The sequence below is a fragment of the Anser anser genome, assembly GCF_964211835.1.
Source record: "Anser anser genome assembly, chromosome: Z".
NCBI lineage: Eukaryota > Metazoa > Chordata > Aves > Anseriformes > Anatidae > Anser > Anser anser.
In genome coordinates, this window is record NC_139723.1 from 64006846 (window position 1) to 64030540 (window position 23695).

At 43.6% G+C, this 23695-nt stretch overlaps 1 long non-coding RNA gene across 1 annotated transcript in view; it reads left to right on the plus strand.

Annotated features, from left to right (window-relative positions):
* Positions 1 to 23695, plus strand: part of LOC310889772 — a 67977-nt gene that overhangs the window by 12174 nt on the left and 32108 nt on the right. Inside the window, exon 4 of the long non-coding RNA XR_014576792.1 lies at positions 11163 to 11196. This is a non-coding gene — a long non-coding RNA (uncharacterized lncRNA). The remainder of the gene's footprint in view (positions 1 to 11162; positions 11197 to 23695) is intronic.

Here is a 23695-nt window from a genome sequence, read left to right on the forward strand (position 1 = left end):
TGAAAAATGCCCGAGTCCAGCCCACTTGTAAAGCCCTGTGTTCATTTCCAAGCCCTCCATCCTCCCACATGTCACAACCCGCCGTTAGACAATAGCTTAGCATCTAAAAAATTGATACCAGGATTGTGAATAATGGAGTAAGGCAGCTGACAGCTGGAGAGCATTCTCAGTTTTAAGTGCAAATCATACATTTTTGATAAAATAATAAGTCCATTTTGAGGTCTGTACCCAATTATTGGAAAAAGATACTGACCTAGTACTAAAAAAAATATAATAATAAAATCCGCTACTTGCAAATAGTACTTAGATGAACTTCAGGCTCCCAGTATAGATGTCTGAAAGAAGATCTTGATGTTTTTCCTACAGGGCAGATCCAGCCAGGTGTGTCAGGCATTCCCAGGAGATATGAAATAGCCTTGTGCCGACCTGAAGGGTCAAAGAAACCGGTGTGCTGGCCTGTGGCTGGGGCTTTTGGTGACCAGGGAAAAATTTGTGATGGTTTGGTGACTGTATCACAAATCCACCAGAGGGGAGCATGTGCTCAGCATAGTATGGCACAGAGAGGTACCCAGCCTGGGTCCTGCTGGCAAGAAATGTTTGTACCAGGGGTAGATTGGGCTGCAATGAGACATTTGCTCCTTTTGACCTGCTCTCTCTCTACAGTGGGGCTCAGCTCTTCTCTTTGGAGTAAAGACTGAGCATCTTGAACACCTTCTGCAACAAGAAGTTATTTCACACTTGTTTAGTTCATATTCTGCTCGGTTCATACCCAGTATACCACATTTTTCCAAAAACTGAGGAGCCTGTGGTGTTGCAGAGGTGCACGGTCTGAGGGAAGTGGTTCCCGCTGACAGCGCACTAACCCTGGCCACGCTGACAGCTGCAACGTGATGCCTGGAGATGTTAATTGTTATTAAAACATCCTTTCAGTGCTCGCCATTGACTGCCCACATGAGCAATTTTACTTACAGCCCATTTTTTCCTTTACTATCGATTATATTAGGAAAGAGATGAAAAATATGAAACCAGTGTTGCAGAGAATAGGTCAGTTTATTAAGGCTCCCTCTCCAAATTGGCTGTTTTAAAATTCAATAGATGAACATAAAAAGCGGGTCTTAGTGAGAAAAAAGCATCCAGGCAGTTTGTTCCAAAGGTAGCATCCCTCTGCTTTTTGCTGTCAGGCTTTTCAGAGGAACCACAAAGCCCAAGTACACTCGACCTCTTGCCAAGTGGTTCACAGTGTATTTTTGCCTCAGATAATCACATTCAAACTGCAGCAAGACATCATGTTCTTGTCTGTATATTTCCTGATGTCACGTGTCATCCAATGTAGTGTTTCTCCGTATTTTTATGTATTTACCCTGCACCCTCTTGGTGGGAGGATGGGACAGGTGGGTGGGCAGGGAGATGAGGGCTTTGTGCCAGTCCTTCTGGCCCCCAAGAGCCTGGACCTCATACCAGAGGGTATCTCTGGGATTGTGCCCGATGGTTAGCAGAATGGGTAATGATGGCAAAATCCCAGGGAGGGCTGTGATAAAGCTATGTAGGGAAAGAAGGATGGCTTTCCAGGCCTGGGATATGGTATCTGCCTGTTTGCAAAGGGGAACAGCACTGATGGCTTCCCAGCCATTCGCCACTGCCACCCTACACCTACCCCACTATCTGCTCCCCCCAGGCTTATTTCAACCATAAATGCATTTTAAAAGGTAATAATACCATATTAACAGAATCAATGCAATCACCCATCATGGTACGGCTGAAATGCAGAGATTAGGGTTAGCAACGTTCATACCCTCTTGAATGGCAGGGCAGGTTGGTGCCTTGGGTGAGGACTTGATATTCATCACATATGCAGCACACCCGGGTGATCGGTGTGTGCAAACAGGGCACGGGGAGCCTCTCCTCTCCCCTCTTCTCCCAGCCTGGTGTCCTGCCGAGTCTTCGTTTCATGCAGTGGGCAGCGTCCTATGCTGGCTTGCGTTGTAGTGTCACCTCTAACGTCAGGGGGATTTAACTGAATAGTTAAATCTGCCCCAGGACATCAGCAGTGAACTGTCCTAACTCAATTTCCCTAACACGGGGACTTTGTTCACCATCGTCTTCCCAGCACATGGATTTTCAGATGTCCTTGTTCCTTTAACGCAGTTATGAAATGATGCTATTTTCTGTAACCTTATAGATCTGCTGACAAGGTAGAAAAGAAACCCAACACAAGCCAAATTTTGTCATTTCTTCTCCAGTCAGAAATTAATTTACCAGCAGAGGGCTCTCTTACGATTATGCTTTTTTCTTTACTATTTTTTTTTTTTTTTCCTTTGCCAAGGTTACCACGAGGTTTAAAAAGAGGGATACAGAAGGCAGGCAGCTGTTCCCACCCCAGTGCCTGGGGCAGAGGTGGGGTCCGGGGTGGGCTCTGGCTCTCTCAGCATGGTGTGTGGGGTCCAGCTGGGGAGTCACGGGGCAGCACCCAGCCCTGGGACCTGTGCTCAACACACCAGGGATGAGGCAGCTCATAGAGAGTTTAAGTAAAATCAAGAGCAAAAGTATGCTTTGCATAGATCATAATGTTTATTCTTTTTATATTCATAGTATCGACAGGCTTCCGGTTCTTTCCTCTTTATCCTTTGGGTGTGTGTAAGTCTTTATTCTGAGTAGGCCCAAACTACAGGAATTTAATTTATCAAGTAAATTCATACCTCAGGAAAAAAAATCCAGCTTTATAATTTTTATTTATGAAATGTGAGAAGCAATGAAATGCACTGTATTATTTTTTTTTAATGACATTATAACTTGCTCTAGTAATCTCAGAGCCTGTCTTATAACCTTGGCTGTATAAGGCCATATAAAAGCTCTGGTGGGATCCAACCAGGCCTGAAAGCTCTGAACTTTTGGGAGTGGAAGTCAGTCCTGGGGACTGGTTGCTGGCTGAATAGGGAAAGTGGGAGCCCTGGAAGCTTCCCTGGTCTTTTCCACTGGTGTAGGTGAGAGCACCACAATCAGTAGGTTATTCCACTCTCCTGACATCCTTGTGAGATATTGGCTCTGTTTTCATAGACAGAGAATGAGTCACCAAACAGACCAAGCAATTTATCTCCAGGAAGTTTGTGGCTGGGCTGAACTCATGTCTCTACTATCCCAAAACAGAGTTTGAGGCACCAGGCTGTCCCTAATATCTAAGTGGTGCCAAAAACATGGTAATTAAAAGCCTACAAAACTGTATAGTCACCACCGTTGTTTGAAAACACTGCACTTCCAAGGACTATATGACCAAAATAAAGTCCTATTGTCCTAAAGCCTTCCATCACTGCTTGCCGTGTCCTGACACGTTGGGCACACGCTGCACCAGAAACAGCTCATTCCCACCACGTCGAGGCACTTTCCTCACATGAGGAAAGGGATCTGTGAGGTGGTGGGTCTCTACAGAAACTTGGCCATCACCTTTGCCATGGCACAACCAGGTCCACTTTGTCAGGAAGACCACAGCTCATTTAGGGATAATTTTCTGCTGTTGGTGCATTGAAAAGAAGTGGCCCTGAGCCCTCCTTGAGCAGATGGATGTTGTGGTGCACGGTGCAGTCCAGCCAGGGCAGAAAAACACTGATACCAGCTCTCAGCATGCGTCCTGTGTGTTTGTTTGCTGAATGACAAACTCTGCCTCTTATCGCAACACCAGTCATCAGAAAGCATTTCCTGATGGTTTGTTTGGGTGGTGGACAGTGGTGTTTCTATACAGAGCCTGTCGCCCTGTCTGCTGGGGATGTTTCACACTCTTTACTCTTCCTACAAAACAGAGATCTGGGTGTTTCTCTCTCCCTTAGTCTAAAACAAGATTTTCTGTGAAGAGTTCAAATCTGATTTTCTTCCCTTAGACTGGAAACTATAATTCAAGAATAAGAAATCATTCATGAGAACAGTCTTTAACAAATATAAATAATAGTTTCCTTTAGCTAACTGATAGCAAGCCCTACATATATTATATATATGTGTGTGTATATGTAATACTTACATGTAGCGTACTATTTGAAAAGGATACTCTTCCACTTAATGGGCCTTTGTCAAAGTTTAAATCCTCCCATTCAGGTAACCTGAATTATCCAGAGCTTCTCTGGGCTGTTGGTTCTGAACCTGGTGTCTTTGGCTGCCCTGCCCCATGGTGCCCAGGAGCATGGAGAACACTGTTGTGCCTCATATGTGGGGCCTGCATCACGGGCTGTGATGGCACTGGCTTTTTTGGATAACCTTGGCTTTGGAAAGATGTGAAACATCAAGCAGAGGGAAGATGAGACCTCCCCAGCCCTTCCTTACCCTGCAGGGGATGGAGGGCGCTCAGAAAATGTCTGCCTTTGCTGGGGTGCCCCTGTTCTGTGGCTCTCCCAGGTGCAGCCCACTGTATGCACCTATCTTTAGAAGCACAAGCTGTGAGGGCAGATGACCATGGGGTGAAATTTGTTCCTGAATGCAGTGGTATATCGCTCCCCAGCTGCTGCATGCACACCAGGCAGGCTGCAGAGCAAAGACCACAGGGAGTGAGATAACTTAAAGGGCATGGGAAGTTTAGAGTGAAGTGATTAATTACTGTGGCTACTTAATGGCTAAATGTTATGGTGATAATTAAATAATGTTTGAAATTGGGCCCTTCTGATTCATCTGCCAGATCCTCAGCTTGCCTGAGCCGGTGTAGTGGTACATAACCTGGGAGGGCATACTAATTTTATACCAGCCCTGGGTCATCCAGGGAATCAAACAATCAAACACTGTATGGAAAATAAGGGGAAGAGACATCATGTTTGTGTGGACACACGGTTTAAGGAATGACTGAAAGTTGTCAGGCTGAGAGGCAGATCTTGTAGATGACAATGCCAACACACAATCCCCCAAAACAAAATTTGGGATTAGTGCATATAAGCAGATAGAGTTGGCATCTTTGAATGAATGAAGCGTAGACATCAGCCTAATGTACCTCAGCCACATCCACTTCATCTTCTGCAGTGGTTTTAAAAATGGCTCTACGCTTTTGTAGGTGCTGCTACCACTGAAGGAGAAAGAACAAACCCATCCAAGTGACGCCCACCTTAACCAGTGATAAATGAAGACAAACTCAACGTATGCACATCATTTTAAGACAGGTCGCTGGGCAGAGGTTGACCCTGGTCAGAATGTCTCCACAGACCTATCCCTGGCTGCAGCCCCACTTTGGTGGTCTTGTTGGAGAACGGGACAGGTGCTTTGGATATTTCATCCAGCTAATATGGGTCTTTGTTGTGACATTTACAATGTTTTAAAGGCAAATTCCAATGATTATTCAAAATTCTAACCAGTTATTGAAAGCAGCTTTTAGGAAAAAAAAAAAGAAATGAAGAAAAATAATGTTGTATTTATAAGACCTATCATCAATCAGACAAAGAAAGAAAGAACAAAACCCAACCACCCTGGAAAGCAAATGGTGATAAAGATCCCAGATAAAGTCACTCTTCTCAGCGGGCAGCAAGTCTGATGAACTGAAATGGAAAGTCCTTCTCATTGATTTCAGTGGAAAAAGTAATTGACTTTGAACTCTTTGAATAAGTTGCAATCTGTATTTAATTTCTTGTCCAGGGAAGAGAATGTCATTTTGTTTTTCTTGTGGCTCCTATTAGCTTTAATATCTGTTGCACAGCTGATTCCCTTGCATCAAGCTCCAAATTTACCCCTGATGTCAGTGTCCTTAGGACTGAAACAAAAATCAGACTTTTATCTCTCAGTTGCTTAAAGGATCATGCCATAATACCACATTTATTAATTCAAAATCTCTCTCGTCCATACACGCACAAATGGAGCTGAGTATTCAGAGGAAAGTGTAAAGACTGTAATTTAACTTTCCGACATTAATGCAGCCTATTAACTGGAAATGTTCTTACGGTCCTAGCAAACTTACGCGTTTTTGCCCTTGAACTGCCTGAACAGAGAGATTCAGCACATTAGGCTGTCAAGGTCACAGATCCAAGCTGCTGACTTTCTTTCAGGGCCAAATTACCTTTTGAATAACATGTATACAGTGTTGGATTTGTCATCATCAGTTCAGATGTGGACAGGGGACCCAAAACCAGATGGCCCCTGTGGATGCCCAGAAGAGCCACTGTAGAGTTTTGTCATGGGGATCAATTTGGGTGAGATGCCCTCAGTCCCATATAGGAATAATCACCTGAAGACAAAGGAAGGGTGCTTGGGTTTGTGCCTGTTGCAGTATGAAGGACGTGGTCTGATCTTGCAGGGCCTCCTGAAGTAAAAGCCTCACATGTGCACTGCTCTCCACACTGTGTGGGTATGTACAAGCTGTCTACAAACTCTGTCATCTTCCTCTGTTCTCAGATTGACTTGTTTAGCCAAAGATTGCTAAGAGGAGAAAACAGTTTTGATAATTAAACTCTACAGATTTACACTGTCATTTTGGGGACGTTGCATTTTCAATCACAAACAAAAACAAGATCAGAACACTCATTTAGAAAGACATCTTTATGTAGAAATAATGAGTCTTATTGAGCCAGCAATCCTGGTAGCAGTGTATGCTGGAAAAGCAGTGAAAGTTAAACATGAACCCCCTTGAAAGACTCATTACAATTCCAGAAAAGTCTACCCAGGCCATAATGTGAGTGAGGATTGGGACTCATTTGTTTACATTTATCAGCCTTTGTTCTGAAAACCTCTTCGAGGTTTCATCAGGAGTCATGATGAAAAGTAAGTTCTGTAGCCAACAGTTCCCCGTGCACCATGACCTCTGTGTAGCAGGCTACAGGTACCAGGGAGAATCTAGCACAAATTTCTAGTGCAAGATCTTGTCTGAAGCTTTTTGTACTGTTGACTGAGAACTGTTGCTTTAATGACAAGTGGATGAATGCTAGTGAGCCATGGCTTTAGTCCTTCACAGCAGAAAAGGAGAAAGCTGTAAAGTCTGATTTTACACTGCCAGAGTGACATATGCTGTTCCTTGAAGTCTAACCTGTTTTCTGTCTTCAGTGTATTCGTGAGACATTTCCTTTTTATGACACATACGTTATCACGGTATCTCAGCACTTCAGTGTTTGAGCTGTGTTTATCCTCACAACCTGCCATGAAGAAGGAAGCATTTTCATCCTTGTGTTTTTTAAAGAAAGAAGAATTGCCAGGAAGGTATTAAGCGACTTGCTGAAGATCACAGAGCTATCGCAGGCCAGGAAATCCTAAATCCAAAACTCATATGGTAACAATTATACCATCCTTCCTCCAAGACCATGTAAAGAGACACTTTCTAGCGGTGAGGGAGAGCCTTACCAACAGGCTGATAACACATGAATGCATTTCCCTTATGGGCCTGAGGCGACCTGGCAGAGCTCTTGGGCAGTGCTTCCAGCTGGAAGCGTGTGAGTGCTTTTGTCTTTGGGAACTCTGCTTTTGAACAGAGCCCTTCTATGGAAGGAAATCTGCATTTTCTCCATGCTTCTCCCGAGGTAATGTGGCTGGAGGCAGCAAACAGCTACAAGAGCTTTATTGCACTTTGACCAGAGCTTTTGCAGGCAGAGGTGTGAGATATTTTCTGTACATTGAGCCGTATTTGCTGACAGAACTTCCATTATCTCCTGGTGACCTTGAACAGAGATGCAGTTTTCACCCCCCTCTTAACAGGAAGCAATAAAAATGGTCACTGATCTGAGTGGTCGCAATCATCTGATTCCCAGAGATGGCTTCAGGAAATGTAGATTACCAAGATTTTCTGGGACACTCCTTAGACGAGAGGACACGTTTGCTTGTGAGGCCCAGCTGTGAAGATGTGATGCATGTGGATGGTTGACCTCATACTTCATGAAAGTCTTCTAATCTCCCATACACCCCCATCCCCTTTTTCCCTTTAAAAAAAAATAAAATTGGAAAGCTCATGGACTGAGTAATGGGATGACAGGTCTGGAAGAAGGGTTGGCTGTCAACACTGTTATTGGTAATCTTTTTTCCAAAGGAAAAATAGCTTCTAATCAAAACTTTGTGCCACCGCAAGGATTGGTGGAGTGGTAATTACTGCTGAGAACATTACACTCAGATAAAGCACACTAATGTTAATCAAATACGTTTCAGAGTAGAAAAAGTAAGTTACACACCAAAGAAAGAGAGCTGTGGGCCCTTTTTTACCAAATGGAGCACCGTGATCACTGGTTTTGGCCTTGGCCGAGTTAAAGAAGGTGACTCCTACCTGAGGTGCTTCCCAAAAGAGGATTGGAGAGAAGCTGCCCGCACCAGGCTCACCTCATTTTAATGCCCACAGAACCACAGATCAAAGTATTTGCTGTATTTGTTATCTATCAGAGAGGTGATTTCCTTGCAAAGTGAGTTACAACTGAGAGCAGTAGCTATTAAGAGAGTCATTAATGTAGTGGGGAAAAGAGTAAGTGGCTGGAGCCATAGCACAGGGTAAGGGGCACTTTTGGAATAAACCATGGATTTTAAGTAACCTGTGATTTCTGTTTCCTGATGTTTTCCTGTTATGACTGGCTGTCCAGACAGGCCAAAATGTATGAGCTGGACCAAACCCAACTGTTCTTTGGTCGGATGCAATTGTGGGGCTCTTTGGGGCTGCGACATGAAGCATAATGGAGCTGAGGGTCTTGCCTTGAAGATCTCAGGGAGTCAGCAGGTAATGAAATGGTGTTAGACTTCGTGACCTTAAGGGTCTTTTACAAACGAAATGATTCTAGGACTCCATGAAATGAAGCCTGCCCAGCATCTTCTCTAGAACCTGTGGCCCATGATACACTGGGGCAATGCTTTGTATGACCTGTGCTGTCCCTGGTCCTACGTCAGAGACATCCTCTGAAGGATGCGGGCTCTGCTGGCACCTCACCAGCTGCTCTGACAGATGTGGCAGCCAGAGGCAGCTGTGCTCTCCCCCCGCTGGCTGTCCCGCAGAGACCCGTCCCTGCTGGTGGCAGACCATCGTGCTGGTCTGCTGCACTCCCTCTGGCTCTGAGGGAAGCCTTCTTTAGAAATAACATTGGGATCTTTATCAACTAAACTTGTTATATCTGTGATTTAATTAAGTCCTTCTTGAGATTGATATATATTAAGTTACTCATTCTCTTTGATCTTTTATTTCTCAGAAACATATCCATTAGTAACATCAAGTAAGAGATTTCTTTTACACCTGTTCTTACACACAGATGGGTAGAAAACACTAGAGTTTAGAAATAAGCATCCTCAAATAGACATTGCACAAAAACTGTGCACTATGGACAACAATCCAGTCACCAAAAGGGCTGTTTTAAATGTTCCACTGCCCAGCAATAAGGGAAGATTAATAAGGATGCAGCAGGTGCCCGGCTATCAGTAAGACCCTCTAGACACCCTCCTAGAAACTAAACACTGGAATGGGTTCCCTGGCCGGAGGCAAGCAAAGGTGATGGCTGCAGGCAAAGGGGGCAGTGGGGAGCCTCTCTCTCTTTATGTCTCTGCAATCCTGTCCCATCCTCATGCCGAGATGCATCTGTCTGTGTCAGTTACTGACTGCTGTCCACTTAATATTTCCCCCATTTCTCCTGACAGGTGTTGTAAATGGGCATTGAGGAGATCTCCAGGCAAATGAAATGGGCTAGGACAATTTGTTTTTTCCTGCCCTCCCTCTGGGCTTGCAAAGCTCACAGGCAAGAGCTTGTATGTACTAGAGAAAGCATGCATGGAGTGACTTGCTCAGGCATTTCTGGTAACAGGGGAGGCAAAGCTGCAGAGCTGCAAAACCTGCTACCAACAGCTGCCCTCTCACTCCAACACCCTTGTGCCTCCTGCCTCCAGCTGGGTGGAAGGACCCGGGGGGTCGTAAAATGCCTTCTGTCCTGGTGGGCAGATGAATGGTGCCCTGTGCTGGGGAGATGCTGGGTCTGAATTTTGGGGTGCATGCTGCAGCTTGTGCCCAGGCCCCCAGGCAAAACAGTGCAGCAGGCTCGCTGCCTATGCGGGCTGCCCTGCGGTCGCATGGAGAGGCTGGGGGCCAGCAACTGAGCTAGTGTGGGTGCAGGATGGCACCCTGAAGGCTGCCTTGGGAATGAGGGTTATCAATCACTTCGTGATGGATTTTCCCATCTGCACAAAGCAGGGAGTGATATTTATTCTCTTTTACTGACGCCTTTAACTTTTAAATAGAATGGAGCAAAATTTGGTTTTATATAGCTCCTCTCACACTTCCCTATTTCAAAGCACTTTTACAAAGCAGTTAAGTTGGATATAGTGCTCGAAATGCAGTGACTGTAGGCAAATGTGGCAATCTGAACTACACCATATATCATCTCACACACCTCCGCCGGGTTTGGTGTGCACGCTGCTTGATATTTTTTAACAGCTACTCCATACCTGCCCTTGATTCTGACCGACTAAATCTGAGCTATTAAATCTGTGCCTCGGTACTTTTTTTAACACCTGTTTTAAAGGGAATTTAGCACTTGTAGAAGTTGCCAGATCATGGTAGGTTTATGGAATATGCACTTCTTTTCCTGATAACGACCCTGAGGCATTCAAAGCTTCAAAGGGTTCATAAGAAGCATTGAATCAGCAGCCCAACTTTTCTGAGCCTTGTCTGTCAGTAGCACTTTCCTGGGAAGGCTGGCCCCATGTGATGTTCTTTTCATGTAAACAGTACTATTCCCAGTGACAGAGAAACTATCAGCATCAACATCCCAGACGCCGGGTGCCTGGTGTCTCCTCTCTTTCCTCCCATGGCTGGGATATTGACACTGACAGCAGGGAAGGACTGGGCAGCTCTCTATTACCTGAGCTGCCTCCACCAGCCCTCCTCAGTGCAAGTAAACACCCTTTTACCCAGCATCTGAACCTCTTCGGTGCTTCTGGTTAGCAGGTGGTATCCTTAAACATGAGCCAAGGCTGCAGTAGCAGATAAAGCTTTGTGATATTCATATAGAAATACCAGTATGTGAGAGCATTAGTGGTCATATACTCCCAAATGCACTGTTCCATATTGGGTCGTGGCTCTTGTAATTACTCATTTCTAGTCCTTCCATCCTTGCCTTTACAGTGAAATTATAAAACATTATTTCTGTACCCCAGAACCTTCCCATTAGCCTTCATTAATGATTATTTTTGTCACTCTCAAGCTGGTTCTGTAAAAATCATACATATATAATTGACCAAATTCCTCTCTCATTTCCTCTCAGGCAACATCATTGAAGTCAATGAATACCTCTAAGTGTGAGTAAATGCTGTATTTTACTCAAAGGCTACATTGTACTAAGAGCTTTTCTGCCCCATTATAGGTTGTAACAAATATTTTTGCTAGGAGAAATCATGAGCTCATTAAACAAGGTATGAAAAAACCTCTGAAAAACCATCAAGAGAACATACAACAGCTACAGCTGAAAAAAAAACAGGGATTTTTTTGAACAAAAAGTAATCCTTAGGGCTGCTATAAAATGGTAAGCATGCTGTACTCCTGTGCAGACCACTAATGGTTAAATTTTCTCAGTTGGACTCACATAAATCAGTGTAGCCCCACTGACTTTAATAGAGTTATGCTGAAATTGCACTGGTGTAGCAGCTCATTTTGGCCCTACAAACTTGGCATTTGTCATTGTAGATTTGATCCAAACCTCATGAAACCCCTTGGGAATCTTTGTATTTAGATAATGGGATTTGAATCGGACCGTATAAGTTTAACATGAATCAAAATTAACTCAATTTGGTATTTGTATGGCTCATAATATGCAAGAGAGCCACCAGAGCCAACTGGATCATTGGTCTAGTTGCTTAGGAATGCAAGTGAAACTATGAAGTCTTTCACTTAGTCCACCTAATTACAATCAGATGGTAACTACTTTAAGTAATTACCAGACCAGAGGCAGCTTGGAGCACTGACCTAACATGATGGGCTCTGTCTTCTGGTGCCAGATCTCCAGAGAAATGATTCTCCTCTTTTGCTTCTCTTAAGTACTGACCATTCATAACACTCATCTTGTTGATGTTGTTAATTGCCTTTAATATTCTGTATGCTGTGGGGATAGCATTATCTTGCCTACCACACTTACTTAGTTCATAATGCTGTGTGCTTGTAGTGGGCAGAGGATGCAGAGGTCACGAAGCCCAGTTCTGACCTCATTTACATTGGAGTTGCACCAATAGAATTTGATGAACTTTAATGAAAATGTTCTTGATTTACAGCAATGCGGGTTAAATACAAGGCAGAGATCTGCTCTAATTCTGTTGTTCTACTAGAATTACATTGCTCATTGATGATGGGCTATGTGTGTGTGTGACTGATGAATATATATATTTATGTATAGTCACATCAGGATTTTTTAAAATGGCTGATCATATTCAAATGGACAAATTATATCTGAGTTTGTTAGGAATTTTCTGGAGATGTTTTACTGGTGTCAACGGCAGTAAAAATCAGCCTGTGTATTCCATGTCATGAAGTGAAACTACAGAGAACCAATACACGTCCCTTCTCCAAAAGCTTGCTGTAGAAAATGTCTGTCACTTTCAGTCCTTATGAAAGGAAAGGAAAACAGCTAATTGCCAATTTATATAAAGAGAAGAAGACTTTCTTCTAGTCTTCATCTCAGAAACAAGCGGATGAAGGCAAAGGATGCTATTGTATCAATATCACATAAAGGGTAATGAAATTGGAAATAGATTCATGATTTATTGTCCCTCCAGCAGCACACTTAAGTATATGGGAAAATTGGCTTTCGGTATATCCAGTAGCTGCTTACATAGCATGACTAAAGAAAGACCCTGTGAATATGAAAGGTCCCAGATGAATGAGGCCTGAAATGGAAAAACCTCTATTGCTATAGCAGATGGGACGGTGTGGCTTTCATGTGCATTGTCAGTAATTTGCCAACATTTACATTTGATCTTTGGCTAGCAGAAACGTTCATTTAGTGGGCTGTAAAGGCCCCTTTCCACACCTGCTATCTAACCTGATAAAAATCATTATGCTGCAACAGTCCCTTTTTCTAGGTGTCAAGCAGGAAAGCCATTATCCAGGGGATGCAGAGAAGCTGTGGTGTAAATCCCCTGCAAGGTTCCACATCGCTTCCTACGCCTGAGAAAATATACGGCACCTCTCCCAGCTGCTGGAGCAAGGTTTCACGATGGTGAAGAGGAGGGTGCTCTAAATCGCTCTAGGAGTGCAAGACTGTTGGCTAACAGAGGAGACAGCATGGTCATGTTAGGGAGAGGGCAGGCCCACTTCTGTCCTTGCTGCAACACATCATCCTCCCTCTGCTGAGGTTGGTGCCCGGAGCCTGCATCTGATGCCGAACCCCTTAATGCCATTCTTTGCTGTTTGGGAATGCAGTCATCAAAAATGACCTGCTCGGTGACTGAAGCTTTGGGTGCTGAGGGTATTTTCTGGCTGTGAAGTCAAATGTCTGGTCTCCAGAGAAGGAGGGAAGGGCAGCAGAGGGAGAGGCAGAAGGGCCAGCCTACAGTCATGGTCCAGTCCGGGGCAGCAGGCCCTGGTGTGGCAGGGTGCAGGGCAGCTGCTGCTGGGTCTGAGCCAGCCAGGTGGAGCTGGCTTAAAACCAGCTCCCCCCTTTCAACTAAATAACCCCAGATTTTGGTCATGCTTCTCCAGCCCTCTCTTTTTGTTGTGGTGGGGGGGGGGGGGGGGGGGGGGGGGCAGCAGCCAGCGCTGCAAGACCTCGCTGCCAGTGATTCAGAGCAGAAATGCAGCTGATGTCTCTCCAAGAGCTGCATGAGACTGCTTTCAGCCCAACGTGAGACAGCACCGGCCTCTGTGAGCCGTGGTCTCTCTCAGCCTGGCTGGGTGATAGAGGAACAAAGGGCTGTGGGACACAGAGCCCCTCGTGATCCCCAGCTTGCAGCCAGGTGTGCGCTGCGATTTCTTTTCCATGTTAATATTCCTGGGGCTGGCCCTGGAACTGTATCTGTTTCTTAGATCTCTCCAGTTAATGAAATGGCCAAATACAATTGTCTGGCAATAGAATTGCACTTCAGCAATACAAACAAAAAGACCCTAATTTACATTTGTGCCAATACCATTAATGTAAATTGGTTATTAGCTATTTATGCTAAAAAGCTGTAATACAAAGCATAAAGGTAGTTTTATTAACTACATTTTGCCCTGTGAAATCTATGCTAGAAGGCATACTTTGCAATCAGTGATTTTCTTTTCTCAGGCAATATGGCATTTGCTCTACCTAATTAACATATTTATAAACAAATTACTACCCCCTTTTCTGCAGTTTGCATTTTATAACACATCACTGCTATGAAGTTAATAGGACAGCCGTGTGCAATGCTTTTGTAATTCAATTGCAATGTTGGATTGTTCTTTATTCTCATTCTCATGTATATGTAGGAAGGGGTAATTAAAGAAAAAATGGCATTTACAAACAATTATAATGTAGGAATAACAAGGAGGGAAATGGGTTTCAATCATTGCTTTTTAATAGAGGTGTAGGGAGAATTGGGGGTAGAAAGAAAACAGAGCTGCACCTGTCCTCTGTCCTTCTGTTTTTAGTCTCTTCCTGAGTCTGTGGGAAGATTTTCGGGGGTGCAGGGGCCAGATTGTCCCTTTTGCAGAGCTGTGATGCCCATGCTGAAGGAAGGGAGAGTTGGACTGGGACTGAGAGTTACCTTCAGGCAGAAAATGTGGCCTTCTTGGTTTCTAGGACAGCTATTTCAGGGCCATCCGGCATCACCTGGTTCCCCTCCAGAGCCTCTCAGCAGCGCTTAATCAGGTGCCAGGTCCCTGCCCCAGCAGCTAGCCACTCAGATAGTGATGTGAGGGGACAGAGATAGGTGATGCTGGGGGGCGGGAGAGAGGGGAGATGGGAAATGGCACGCTCTTTGGAAAGAAGTCTCTAGGTCATTGCTCACCGTAACCCCCGATGGCTGAAATCATTCTGGAGAAGGCAGGAACAAAAGAGGTGAAGGACGCTTTCTTGTCTTTTACCCAGAAATGCAGAAAGTTTTTAATTCAAATGAAACTGTAATATCCCTAATAGCAAATGAGAATTTGGAGGTCATTTATACTACTTCTTAATTCTGTAAGGAACACATTCTGAAGGATGGAAATAACTTTGGTTTAATGAATTCACATGTTCCAGTGGAATTTCAATCTTTCGCTTTGGTATTAAAAGTTAGCGTTAAATTATATTCTTAAATTATAGTGTCATCTAACCCAGTTATGTCTGATCTCTTACAGTCTGATGTTGGTTATTTTAAGGCAAATTAGCTAGTTTGGAAAAGACAGAGGTAAATATATTTTCTGTGCAAAGAGATTTATAAAGATGTGGCTAAATAATAGTTAGCAGCTAGCTTCTGTGCATGAAACATTTTCAACCCTGAGAACACTGAGTTTTCCATGCTACCAGATGCAAGAACACTTAGGATAATCTGAGTGTAAATACTCCATGACAGAAAATAGTCCTGTGCTCCAGTTATTCTCACAAGAAAGAGCACTACACTATATTCTGTTGTGGGTCGATATGAGAGGTTATTTGCACTCTGTGTCCGCGCACTAGGTTGTTCTTAGAGGGTTGTTGTTGGTAGCCTTGAAGGGAGTGCCATGCTGCCCTCCCATCAGCTGGTTGGGAGTCATAACACTGGTGGCTCTGGCTGCAGGGCAGAGCGTGAAAAACAAGTTAATAATTGACCTATGCGCCTTGTTTTCATTCTTAGGTCTACAGACATAGAACTGATAACATCTGTTGTTTTTCGTTTTTTTTTTTAATAAAATTTTTTTTTACAATAAATAGAATATCTTTTACATCTCATGTGAAAAACAACAACAGAAATGGTGGGTCAAGAAGTGGGTTATTTACTGTCTATTTTTTTTCCTTTAAAGCAGGAGAGATCAGATACTGCTAGGGAGATCGTGCAGCATTCAGAAAACTTTGTGAATCACCCGCGATAGGCTGCGGCTGCCATTCTTTGTATGACTTTCCAAGTTCATGAAAAGGTTACATGGCTACCAAGATGAAAAGCAGTCTCATCTGTTTTTTTCTACCACAGCCTTTTTCCATTACTAAAAATGAGGATTGTGATGAATCATGTCTTCAGCTGAACATCAAACACAAGACTGTAGTCTTCAGTGAGCATTAAATGTAGATGTGAATATAAATAGAGAAGAGTAGGTTATTATGTAGGAAAGCGGAGTATAATAGCAAGGCACAAGTTAGCTATTTAACATATGCTTTCTGCTCCCCTTGGTATCATACATGCTTTTATCTTGGGAGAAGAGGGCAATGGGTTAGCATGACCCTGTCTATAGACTCTCATCAGAAAATTGGTGATGAATAGTTACTATCGTCTTTGAAGCAACCACGATTCTGCTTCTATCTCTGCAAATATCTGAATGGGTATTTCACCCAGCTTTGTTTTCACATGGCTTCCTCCAGCAGTATTTTGTCCTGTTATCATCACTAATGGCACAGAGGAACCCCTGACTTTAAACCTGCCTCTTTCTTAAGGGAAATAGTTGCAGAGAGTCTGCAGGCAAACCTGGTGTTCCTGCCAGTGCCGGACAGTTGCCCCTAAGAGCTATCCCTCCTCAGGGCTCTGCTCTTCCCTCCCAGCTCTGTGCAAGCAGCTACAGACAGCGCTCTTCTCTCCCTCTTTTGAGCAGGTCCTGTCTTGCAGTGTAGGCTTGTTTAGGTGCATCTCTTTAATATGCTACCATTACAGTCTTCAATGCTGCAGTATTTCATTTACCTGGCTGTGTCGTCTTCGGAGTCTGTGACTCCAGTGCTCAGCTCATGTGCTGGTGCTAGATTTCAAGCCTACCACCACAAACAAATTCTGGGACTTCTGTCTTTGTCTGCATCTTCTGAATATAAATGCTGAGGCCAAGCCTTGTCTGCCCCAGCTATCTGCCTTTTCGCACATCCCGGTGAAGGCAACAGGCTGTGAAGACTGTCTTGGAGTTTAGATCAACTCCATCATCAGTTTCCATGTCCCTTGTGGTTGTTGTACAGCAAAGGATGCAGCACCCTCACTGTGCCCTCTCCCCTCCGTGCTGCCACAAGGACCTCCTTTGCTTCGAAGGACTCCAGGTGGACAGGGCATTCGATCCGTGGGAAGAACGCCACAGGCTGAAAACAGGACTGGCTGCTGTTTGCCTAGGGGACAGGACCTGTGAGGTGTGTTAAATAAAGTAAACGAAGACTTGCATTTCCACCAGACTGAGGTCAAACTTATCACTGGCTAGCTTCCAGCTGGTGAGGATGTGCTTGTCACCCATCCTCTCCAAGAGTCAGGTGGGTTTTATAGTGTTTAAAATCTGTAATGAATTGCTGTTATCAGACCAGTGATACATTTCAGTCACCCTTCTCTTTTTCCTCTACTGAAAAAATACCAAATGCCCTTGTTTATTAAATCGTCCTTCCTAGTCTGCTCACTTGACAGATTACCCAACTTTTATTGTACTGAAGTAACAGTACACTTGTCCCCTTGTGGGATGGAGTTGGGAGAGTCTTCCTTGTGACTTTGTGGAGTTCCTTTGATACCAAATTTTAAAGATCTGGTACATCTGGTTGTTCAAAATTAGAAACTTAACAGTAAGGTATAATACATCAGCCCTCAAATTTGTAGTCTTCAATGATTATAAGTACTATGTAACAAAGTTAAAGAAAATAAACTTTTTTTTTTTTAATTTAACACTTAGGAATGAGAACCGAAAGTCATAATTTAGATACAACCCCTTTAATTAATTCCTCTAAAGATGAAAAAGGTTCTCTAAAAAGTCTATGAGGGTACTGCCAGCAGAAAACAAGTCATATCTACTCTATGTACACATGTCTTCAGTGTATGTCTTCAATGAGCAGAAGAGCCCTTAATGATTGGGCTTAATTGTTACTCATCAACACCACTGCACCATCTGTCCTGAAGTGGTAATTTTCTGTGATAGCTATATAATACCACAGCATCAGGGCTCTTCAAATATCAGGATTCTGAATTAATCATGAAAGGGTTTTCATTAGCACCGGAAAAAAACCTGTGTCAATTAAAAAGACTTTCTTTAAAACATATCTGGTCAAAGATCATTTCAACCTTTCAAGGAAACCGAAATGCATGTGACAAATTCAGCAGGGCTGCTGCGCCCTGTGCTGGCTGTGGCCTCTGCAGGAATTTCTGCAGCACTGTCTCTGGTCTGTCGCTGGAAAACCCTTCTTGCTTCAAACTTTTCATTTACTCCCTTATTTAAGTCTTGTGGTAGGACACAGTATTCCCTCCAGACTCCTTACTTGGCCCCAGTTGCATATAGAGTCAAATCTTAATTTTGTATTGCCACAAAATGAGTTCTGGGCATGTACTTTGCCAAAACGTGCCACTTGATCTATGTTAATAATGACAATTTTTGACCATCTTTGTCTTCTCATGAAAAAGTGATACTAGCAGGGATGTGAGATCTCTCCAATAAGTTGGAGGGGAGTACAGAGTCCAGACCAATGGTATCACCGATGGTCTGGTATCACTGATGCCAGTCAAAGGTGTGAAGCTGCTTGCACTGGGGGTCCAAGCTAGGTGGATGTCCAAGCCTGTGTGAATGCAGAACAGCACAGAGGGAGAGACCTAGAGCAAAGGGACTAGGGAAAAGAAGAGCATTTCAGCAAACAGCAAGAAGCTTGCTAGGAGGTAGAGGGACAGCACGGTCCTTCTGTGTGTGCAGCCATTTGAGATAGGCTGAAATCAAGCCCTAGCATTCTGGGAAAGTTATCTGGCTTCAGAAAGGAGTCTGTAAGTATTAATGTTATGACAGTAATATCTGTATGGTCTTGCTGCTTGAAACATGTAAAGCCCTTCACGTCTGGAAAGACCTTCAAGAGCTCACCAAGTTCATCTCCTTGCCCTGTGTTGAGATGGGTTATATCTGTTACCATCCCTCTGTACGGGGCTCTCTGGTGCCTCTGCAGGTGAGCTGTTCCAGGGCTTTGCTATCCTCACTCCTGGAGTGATATCCAGCTCACATCCAGCTAGCTTGCTGCACTACACCCACTCTGTCTGGTCTGTTCCACTGTTGACATGGGGACAGCCAGTTTTTCTCCTCTTTGCTGTAATCTTTTATGTATTTGAAGTTGAATCCCCCACAGATGCATTCTTGATCAGAGCTTTGGAGATAACATTGTGCACAAGTTTGGTGCTTCAGGACTTTCAGAAAGGCAGTGGAAAGCAACAGCTGTCTAAACTCTTCCAGACACTGCTAGTAAACTTCCCACTCTCTGCCCTGAGCTGTCTGATGGCACATGCAGTGAAATGTCAAATATGGAAAGCCACTTTGGCACAGAGCCCATCTTTTCCTTGGGTGGGTGAGAATGACCGACTGTGAATCTGTCTGGAATGCTGTAATGATGCTAAGCGTGGCTCTGCTCAGTGCCACTGCACAACCAGCAGTGCACGCGAGCCTCTGAATTTCCTCTTACACAGCACCCGAACACGCCGCTGTTAATTATGACCAAAATGGCTATTTATGTTCTAACTCCTCGTTGGACTTTACTATTGAGAGTCACTTAACAGCATTTTTGATCCCAGTTTGCCCAGGAATTGCAATGCAGACTCTTCTCTTGTGTTGTCTTTTCCTGCACATGGTATGAGGCATAACTGTGTGACCCACAGGAGAAATCAGCACTGTTACAAAGAGTGTGTTAAAAGCACTGTCAGCCCACACTGGGAGCAGTTACAAGCACCAGGATGAAGTCTGAGCGTCTTCAGCACACAAAACTACCTTCTTAGAGTGATTCCTTATTTGAAGTCTTAATTTTTAAATTCTCTTTTGCTCTGTAGTTGAAATTGCTTACATTAACAGCAAGAGATAATTGCTTCTGCCTTATTCATGAGACTGGGAGATGAACCCAGGAATAACTCTACACGGAGTGGAATCGACTGCCTGGTGACAGACTCCATAACAACTTTTGTGTTATAGAGGGGGAAGGTCCTGGCATAAAAGGTATGTCTGGCTGCCTCCAGTACCTAACTTGCGAAGTCACTGGGAGCACAGAGCGGCTTCATTCTTCTGCTAGCACTGTTCAGCATGCCTTCCCAGGAGAAGTCCAAGAAAAGAGAGCTTGAGCTCTTATGGCCTCTAATAACTATTCTGGAGTCTGAAGGTGACATCCAGGCACCATGAGAGTCTGTGTGACTTCAGGAGGCTGAGGAATTTCGCTGGGAGGGTTTTCTAAGGCTTGTGTATATCAACTTCGGAATAACGGAGCCTGTTTTTTTTGGAGTATGCTCATCATTCCTGCAAGCACAACAGTGCAGTCAGCATGGCATTCTTAGCACAGGCGTTGCACTTTCTCATGTTTTCTTATTTGGCACTGGGTTTATTTACAGGCAATTTTCTTTCTCTGAATATCTCTTCTTTTTACCTTAAATCTCTCCCAATATCAATAGGAGTGACTTTTTTGCAGGAACAGAGAGGGAAAGTGTACGCACCTAGACTCTTCTATTTGACCGTGTTTGGTGTTAATGAACCAATTAATTTTATACAAGATACTGGCACATCGACTGTTTCACTTTGCTGTGTAAACTGTGTAACTAGTAACACTCAGTTGGTCTCTGCACCTTCTGATTAGGCCTAAAAATTATTAATCCATGAAACCCTGAAGTATTACATCCTTAAGTAGCAAAGTCTCTCACTAGCAAAAACCAAGAACAGTTCATCGCATAAATTCACCCCTTCCTTCTCCCTCCCCTTCCAGTCTTTGTGTTATTGCACTGTTAAAAATGAGATTTAAAGCCACACAAAACCAGGGCCTACAGAATTATAGTGTCAGTGACATTTGAAAATAGTGGGGTTTCACATATAACCTCATTTATTTCAGCAAGTAATGCTACACATAAGGGCTTAGCCTATAGAGTTTTCTCTTTAACATGCTCAGTTTCCAGTTGCTGTTGAAGCTATAGCACATCAGTGGTTGAGACTGGGTTAGGGTGGGAAATCCTTTTGGCATGAATATGTAACTCCCTCCTGGCCTCCAGGAGACCTTGTTCCCCACAACTCACTTAACATACTTACCAAGGGGAATGATCCACATACGCATTGCGTGTTGGAGTCCTGTTCCTGCAGTGTCACCAGTGGTGGGGAGTCCTGGGGTGAGGGCACAACTCACCCACCTCTGATCTGGGTTATATAGGGTTTCCTGCCTCTGGAGCACCCAGTGAGGGGTGCTCTTCCCCCAGGCTGGTTTCCTGCTCTGCTGCTGGGAGCAGGGCTGCATGGGTGCATGGTGGCATGTCACCTCCGTTTGATACAGCTCCTGCTTCACCTGTGACGGGTGCTGATACTACAGTGTGGAAGATGTTAGAAAAACTCAGTTTATCTCATGTACTACTGGTCCATGAAATTCCACATAGACTGACAGTGCTGCATACAGGGGAACAAGCAATCTTCTTCCTCATCAGTGGGACTTTCTTGTTGCTGCTTTGTATCACCAGGAAATGTCTCTGGAGATGGGATCTGGTGAAACAAACAGCTCGTGCCTTGCTTTGAGAAATTGTGACAGGGCGAAAGAATCCAGAAAACATGATCCTTTCCAGAGTCCCTGCCTATGTGCCTTGTGTCAGTTGTTAAGAGCACAAGTTTATTCATTACTGATGGAGGTCAGAAAGAGGGAACGAGAATGGAAAAATGGGAATGGAAAGAAAAATACCTGGAGAGTACCCTCTTTCTGTCTTCTCTTTTTATCCATACTAATACGCATCAACTGCTGTTGGAATTGTTGCTTTCTATAACAGATGCATATCAGTTCAACACCTTTGCCAGCACTTCTCAGCCTAGACGTTATGTGGAGCAGGGAAAAAGGGGGAAAAGTTACGCTGACCAGATGGCCTTGTTAGCAGAGAGCAGAGAGGTAGGAAGGCAGAGGACCAAAGACAATGCTGAAGGTGCTGGTGTGAGCCACACCCAGGGCTGATGTGTGGGTACAACTGGTGATAACTCTTGATGGAGAATCTACACATATGCATAGCTACCAGTGGCCACTCAGCTGTAGCCATCGCTGCCTCTGTTCTTTTCTGATGTTTTTTCAGCTGTGGTCGATTTTATTTTGGTGGACCCAAGAGAATACTTCATTTTGCCTGGCTGATATCACCACTGGGATAGGCTGTGAATATTTAAAGCACCACCCTGTACCGCAAGGATCAGATTGTTCTTTATCTCGACTGCTGTTGTGCTCTTGATCTCATAATATCTATTCTTTATGAGTGTCAATGAAGAATGGGCCTGATGCCCAATTAGATGAAACTGACTCTATGTTGCCGGTCTGACTGATAATACGATGCACTGAGGTGTCATTTTCATCTTTTGAAGTCTATCTCATTTTTGCTAGAGATGTAATAGCAAGACCATCCCAACATGATGTCATTTCTAAAGCTTGCCTTAAAAGTTCCAGTTAACTGAGGCTCTTGTAATAATTTGTTTTCATTTCGGTTTGTGCCACTTCACATATGCAGTCTTAAAGTCTGAATTCTAAGAATCCCCAAATTAAAGAACATTTTAACATTTTGGTTTGGTGTTCAACTAGTCTGTAAAACAGCCTCCAGTGGGAACTCCTCTGTCTGACCTCAGACTCACTTACAACCCGACTCAACTTGAAAAGGTTGTCAGGCTTTGTTAATTTGTCAGGGAGCTGGGATAAGATTTGTGTTTGTAATCACACTTGAGGAGCCATGGCAATCTATCCTGCAAGTGCTCAGGTGTGAGCTTAAATTTAGCCATTGTTTTCAGTGCAGCTACTTGTGTATTTAAAGTTCAGCAGGAGCTGATGTTTTTTCTAGATCTAAGTTCTAATTAGCTTCTGAATTTGGTACAGCTCAAGTAATTTCAGAAATAATATGCCAAAAGCAACTGTGTATATCATAATCTAAATGAGAATATACCTTTTAGTTTTCTTCTGTCTGGCAGGACCCTGTGATACAAAACAGTCACATCTGTCTATTTACTACCTTTCTTCCTGACATCTTAATGAGAATTAAGAGATGCATATTTTCTGTGCCAGCATCACCCTGGCATTTATTAACTGACTGGGCTAAAATCTAACCTTAGACAGAAATAATGAAAACATGAATCCAATGTGACTTCATATTCTCTATAGTTAATGGTCTCATTAGTGATGCCACTGTTTTAAATGATGGTAGAATAACTCAATATGCACATTAATGTAAGACATTGATAGATTATTAATTATCCAAATGCTGAACTAAATTAATCCCTGATATAATTCTAGGGAAGCCAAATCATGCCAGAAATAAAATTGATCCATGTTATTCTAGGTTTGATTGTTATGACTAAATTAATACTGAGTTACTATCTAAACATCTGATAAAAGTCCAGACAGACTTTCTATAGAATCAGAAAACCATGAAGTGGGTATCAGGGGCTTTTTTAGTGTTATAGAATTGTAGGGCCTCAAGAGATTGTGTAGCCCATTTCTTGGCTGGAGCACAGTAGCAATGATGCCCAGTTTATTCCTGGCAGTTTTTTCTCTAATCTGCTCTTAAGAAATCTTGAAATATGTAGATTCCACAGCCTTTCACAGCAATCCATTCCTATGCTTGACATCCATAGTGTACGTAAATCACAGGACATCCAGGGATGCTGAAAGGCAGCTAGATGTCTGCCTGTTGAAACACTCAAAAGATGTTAGGTACGTGATAATTTGGGTCTTTGTGACCCTGATTTTTGTTTGTTACACATTTGCAGGTCTATTTACTAGTC